A 7083-nucleotide genomic window follows, 5' to 3' on the forward strand; every position below is an offset into this window, starting at 1 on the left:
CCTTTAGAAAAAGGGCTGAATGGCATGGATATGTCATTTACGATGTATGTGGGGCCACTAATTTAAGCTAACTCTTTCTAGAGCAATATTGGAGGTAGAAATACCTGCCCAAGGAATATTAATGGGCTGCTTATGGGTATTTACACAAAACATGAAAATCAAACAATCTTTGGATTTTTATGGCAAAATTCCTTTAGGAATTGGATTGAGTTTTTTACCCATATCCCACTTGTAACGAGGGAGTTATATGACTGTTTTCGTGGCATTATGTGATGCTAGAAATGAGCATGCTTGGGTACACTCTCGCACAATCACGAGCATGGTTAGATACACGCTTAGAATGCAAACAGTACATGCTTGCGTTCGCATTTGGTTCCAGCAACATGCGATCTCATGAAGACGGCCATGACTCCCTTGTTACTGGTCAAATCGGGACAATATTGGAGTTGTTAGAAAGATAATTCAACGAGTTTTCAAATGAGACTAGAATCATCTCATTTTGATGTCATTTGACCTTTTAAAAATGGGCCCAAAGTTCATAAACATTTGTGAACTATTGGTCTTGTTTCTAACATCGTGCGATCCAATGAAAATGGTTTTAAGTTCTTCTTTATAGGTTGGATTGGTGTGATCTTGGGATTGTTGGAAAGATAATTTGATGAGCTTTCAAATGAGACTAGAATCATCTCGTTTGGACAACGTTTGGCCTTTCAAAATTGGACTCAATGTTTAAGATGGTGTTCACATTCGTTTCCAACATTATATGATCTCACAAAAATTGTTGTAAATCTCTCGTTAAATGCCGGATTGGGATGATCTTAAACTCATTAGAAAGGTATCTCGTCGAGCTTTCAAACAAAATTGGAATGATCTCATTTGGAGACTGCTCGACATTTTAAATTTAGACTCAAAGACCAAGATGAGGTTTATGTTCATTTTTCACATCACGCAATCCCACACAAATAGTCATAACTCCCTTATTACATGTCAAATTAGGAAGATCTTGGACTTATTAGAAAGATAATTCGATGAGCTTTCAAATGAGACCAAAATTATCTCATTTGGACACTACAAACCATTCAAAACTGGGCCCAAAGTTCAGCTTGCGAACCGTTCGCATGGTTTCTTATATTTAGGCCCATTTTTTAAAGGTCAAAATGCATCCAAACGAGATGATTCTATACTCATTTGGAAAGCTCATTGAATTATCTTTCCAATAAGTTCAAGATCACTCCAATTCGATCCATAACATGAGAGTTATGACTGTTTTCGTAGGATCGCATGATGTTAAAAAGAGTGTAAACATGAAAGTAAGCATGTATTGAAAGAGAGCACATCAATGTACTGAAAGTGAATACAACTATGTACCAAAAGGGAATGTTATTGTGTACCGAAATAAAACGCGATACTGTATTAAAAGTGAACGTGATAGTTTGTGTTCATGTTCATTTCTAGTATAGTGCAATCTCTTAAAAATGGTCATAACTCTCTCATTACAAGTCAGATCATAGTGATCTTAAGCTCTATAAAGAGATAATTCGATGAGATTTCAAATCGGACTAGAATCATTTTATTTGGATACCATTTGACTTTTTAAAATTGGGCCTAAATATGAGAGTTAACACAATTTGTTCACGAGCTAGATTTCGGGTCAATTTTGGAAGGTCAAATGGTGTACATATGAGATTATTCGAGCCTCATTTGAATGCTCGTTGAATTATCTTTCCAACAAACCCAAAGCACCCTGATCTGACTTGTGACAAGGGAGTAATCAGTGTTTTTATGGGATCACGTGATATTAGAAATAATTGCATACTCTGTTATGGAGTTTAGTCCTAATTTTGAAAGCTCAAACGATGTCCAAATGAGATGATTCTAATTCTATTTGAAAGATCATTGAATTATCTTTCCAATGAGCTCAAGGCCCTGTTTGGGCGCGTAACTTACGTTGGATTGAGAAGTATGGAATTACCGCCGCCAGGGCATTTATTGGCGTCAGTGGATGGTCGGGCAGTTTGGGGGTACACGCCTATCCCATTCGCCGCACGTATTGTGTTTGGGTGTTGTGGGATTGCAATCATCCCATCGCAAGTACCTGTTTGGGTAACGACGGATTGCAACCATCCCACTGCAAGTACCCATATGTTTGGATTTCGGGATTGAAGTGGATTTTACAAAAGGCGTGGGCTACTCCAACTATAGCCACCGTACGGATGCTCTATCTGACACACCGTGATTTATGTGTTTCATCTGCTCCATCCATCCATTTCTTATTACTATTTCATGTGTTCACGTGAAAGTTGAAGCACACCCAAGGTTCATGTGGACCACACCAGAGGAAACTGTATGAATTCTCAATCTTTGTATTATTTTTTAAAGTATTGCAGGACCAATACATTTCCTTTGGGCCCCAAGGAGCTTTTAACAGTGACCGTTCAATTACCACTGTTTCCTTTAGTGTGGTCTGATGCTAGTTTATGTAATATTGGAGAGCTCCTGGATCCATTGCTATGTGTCCTGTATCTCATACAAAAATACACTCGTATCAAAAATACATTCGTAACAAAAATTACATGGCATGGAAGAAACACAACGATTCAGTCCACTATGGCAGACGGTGACCGTTCTATGGTGTCCTGTTGCTAACGTCTCCTTGGGGCCCACTGCAACCATTAACATCAGTTTTACGTGCAGATACCAACTGATCACCTATAAATGAAAGCGGCCTAATACATTTCTTGTCAGTCCTCCACCTTTCTTATGGAAAATATCCTACTCTTCAAAAAAGATGAACAAAATCACAAACACCAAGAAATAAACACAAAATAAAAAGAAAAAAGAAACATACACACACACACACACGAATATCACCGACTAACATTATGCATATGATTTCTTCATCACTTCGCAAGGGTATAACTTCAGATGTTTATTATCAAAGTAGTCAGCTGTCATTATACCGCAGAGGTGGCAATTTTTGTGACAACTAAAATATCTTCTAACCCATTCCATACTCTAGGCATCGATTCGGCATCATGGCTAAACAATGTGGTGAACCTGTAAACAGCTTAAATAAAAAATGAATCAAATATTACTAGATAATCAACTCAAACCCAAGGTCTTAATGTGCAGACTCATTACCTGTCCTTTATAATAATGCAATAAAGAGAACATCTATTCTTAGTCAAATGTACTTTCAGATTCTTCTACCAGGTAGAAGTAGTACCTATTCATGTCCGAGTGATGTCAGTACGTTATGACTTGTGATGTGAAAAGGAAATGTACATTCATACTAGGGTTAATACACGTTCCTCCATTGATCCGTTAGTTACCCTTCATGCAAACAACTCTTGCCTACATATGCGGTCACCTTACTTAACAGATTATACGTTAATCCAATCCGAGTTTCAAGTAGTCATACCTGGCCCTTGGGAACTTGTGTTCAGCTGGCTGGTCTTCATTTGTTGCGAACTCCATACTAATGGAGATTAACAAATAGATGGATAAAAGAAAGGAATGCATGCATGCAATTAAAACACAGATTACATTCACCTGTAATAGATTATATACGATTAAATACATGCAGATTTAGACATAATGAAAACGTATTTAAGATGCAGTTATACATGCCATTGAAAAGGGTATTGGAATTAAATATCTTATGTCTACCAAAATAAGAGTGAGAGTAAGTGCTGCAACACTTACTGAAACTATAGCTTAATTATTATATATAATATAAAGAATATAACTAAGATGACAACTAGTAATGCAGCCACTGTATCCCCGAATTTCATAGGAGTATCATCTGTTTGGGTACTCTTGCACACCATGGATCTCAGAATTTCTTGGATCGAATTCCGAGCATAGGTAGGCGAATCAACCTCACCACATCTCCTACTCATTAACCCACTACTTGTACTTTCATAGTTAGCATTCCACCATGTAGTCGCATCTTGGAATGTTTTGAAGGATCGATGTCTGACACCACTGTATCCCTCCACATGCAACCGTGCCTCATCCCAGGACATATACATCCCGGGTCGTCGACCATTGAGTACGACATAATATTTACTTGAACTCATCTGCATTCACATAAACATGACCAAGATATGAAAAAATGCATGTTATACAATTCATAATATGAAAGCATGTAATGATGATATTATTGAAAATGGCATTTTAGCATATTCCAAAATATGTAATCGCATGCATGTGGTATAGTGTGTAAGTATCCTATGACATATTTAATACGGTAAAAAAAAAAGAAGTAAAAACCACAAATCAATATATAACTATTACATATCCATCAATATAAAAATCCAAAATGAAGCGTAATTAAAGTTGTTTAATCCATTAAGAAGAACCCCCACCAATCCCTCCATTCAAATCAGAGAAGGTTTTTTCAACCAATCGACCCTCCGCTCCTATCGAAGACTTATGAAAAAGGACGTTAGCTTCTCATCCCGAGTCAGTAGCTGACCAACCTCGATGAACTCTGGTTGGACAGTCCCTGAACCTCCTTGAGGATATCCAACACTTTACTAGTGCGATTGACCTCTTTACCAAGTCCAAAGTTTCGCATTGCCTCCGTCACACCATCCAAAGAACTGCCAAGGATGTCACAAGGATGAGCAAAACGCATCCGTTTTGTCGTCGTACTCCCACCACAACTAGTCTCAGAGTCAGTCGCTCGGTTGGGAGTGCTACGGAATGAACGATTTTCTGATGCCCGATGAGATTCATTTGAAAATTGATAATTCCCAGTCCAATCCCCGAGATGATCCTCGAAAAGATTAATAGGTACATCCGTCTCATCGTCCAGGTTAGTCCAAGCGTCATTCAGATTTCGTTGAATCGACAATTGTCGCTAAATCGTCTATTCGCTCAATCTACTTTCCGTGTAACCTTTCTGCTCTCGGATGCGACTACATTCAAGAAAAAGATTAGGTAAGTAGATATTTTTTTTTTATATAATCTTGATTTGCAATATAAGGGGTTGTATGTGATGCTTACCTTCAGGTACTCTTCCCAGACCTCGTCGGGTGTCGTGACAACCATACGCTCGCTATCCCACCCAAAACCGCTTGCGGCCAACATGTCCTTCACATCGTTGTACTCATGCTTGTGATACCGCATTCGGTTTTGAACGTTTTGGCAGTTCACCAAAATCGCAGTCCTCCTAGACACCTCAGCGACCGCATGATATGCCTCTCTCTTAAATTCGTTATCTGCTTTTCGGCCTAAAGCTATCTGTTCAAGTAAGGCATCGAATAATATTTAATCTATGGTCTTGGTCCATTTGATTTTTGCGGCGCATGATAGCAGCTCAGCAAGCGATTTAACCATCTTCTCGCGTGGAGAAAATTGTGTCGGTAGAACCGGAGATCTTACCGGGGACTGCATCGGTGTTTGTGTATCTCTTATGGAATAGTCAAACATCTCACCTACTGTGTGGATTAACAAACAGTTAAAAACCGAGTTACACAATAATGAAGTTCAATATTCTACTAGCAAATATGTATTACTTAAAGACTAATTAATTGTATCAAGCGAATATGTAAGTGCAAAATGATAGTCTTCATCTTGACCGTCTTCTCTCATAGATATATGTGCCAATCACATCAGTTAATGTATTTATAAAATAAAAGGACCCATCTATTCATACTATTTATTTACGTGTCTGTCCACATTCGCTCCGCAATCTGATCACGAACATTGATCCATGCAAATTTCTCCTGTTGTGTGGCTTGAACTAGCCACTGCCACTCATCCATTGTTGATACCTCATTTGGTGTAAGATTACTCTCTGTATCTCCCACGGGTATACCAACATCCTCCAAATCTTGTTCAGTTTTGTTTTCCTGACGAATGAAATTGTGCAGTACACAACAAGCTACTACAATCTTGACCTGTGTTTCAAATGGATATTGTGCAGCTGTCTTCAAAATAGGAAATCTCCCCTTCATTACACCAAAACAACGTTCAACTACATTTTGCAATTGTGCAGTTGTCTTCAAAATAAGAAATCTCCCCTTCATTACACCAAAACAACGTTCAACTACGTTTCGCAATTGCATGTGTTGGTAATTGAATAACTCCTTATTCATGGGTGCTCTCCCAGTTCGATATTCCTGCAGGTGGTATTGAACACCGTAGTGAGGCACCATGAACCCAGGTGAGTGAGCGTATCCCGCATCAACAATGAAATATTTTTCTACATTATGTAAGAGTTGTGATTTTGAGGGTTAATGTGTTTAGAATGATGTTATGGTGAACAATATTGTCAGGTATTTGTGAAGAAACAATTACCATTTGATACAATTAGTAGATCATCACTTCGCGTCAAAGCGCTATGTAGGACCCGTACATTCGAAGCGGAACCCTCCCATCCAGCTAGCATGTATAAGAATGTCATGTTAAACGAATAAACAGCAAGTACATTCTGAGACACGATACCTTTCCTATTGCGAAAGCTTGGGTGTTGGGATGATTTCACATAGCGGGAATATGCGTCCCGTCTATTGCACCAACACAATCCTATCCGACATTATATCGAATTTCACTTATAAGTTAATATGACAAATATTAACTTATTTCAAAATCAAAACGGAAAAGGGTATCCCACGCCGAAAATGGTACCTCGAAATAAGTGGCCTAGTAAGGATTCGATTGAATCTCCAAGGGGGGTGTCAGTACTGGTCTGCTTAACAAAATCAGGGTACAAAGATACTATCGCATCTAGGACACAGTGAAAGTGACGACTTACGGTTTCACTTAAGCGTATAAACCTGTCCTATCACACGATTACGCACGTCATGTCCTATGGTATGGAGGAAGATGGCTAGTTGCTCCTTAAGACTAACGTGACGAGTATTGCGTAGGTGCGTTCTCTCACGTAGTATGTTACGTAATGAGAAGAAACCTTGCCGTTTCACCTTCAACTGTGTAAAACAGTCACTGTCACTTGCACGAATGATTGAGTTGATAAACTTTGCCCACTCGTCATCCCCTTGACGTGCCAGTTCTCTTAATATATAGTGACGACAATATTCCCCAACAGCAGCGATGCATGCAGCCATAGCT

The sequence above is a fragment of the Magnolia sinica genome, chromosome 12 (genome assembly GCF_029962835.1).
Source record: "Magnolia sinica isolate HGM2019 chromosome 12, MsV1, whole genome shotgun sequence".
Taxonomy (NCBI): domain Eukaryota; kingdom Viridiplantae; phylum Streptophyta; class Magnoliopsida; order Magnoliales; family Magnoliaceae; genus Magnolia; species Magnolia sinica.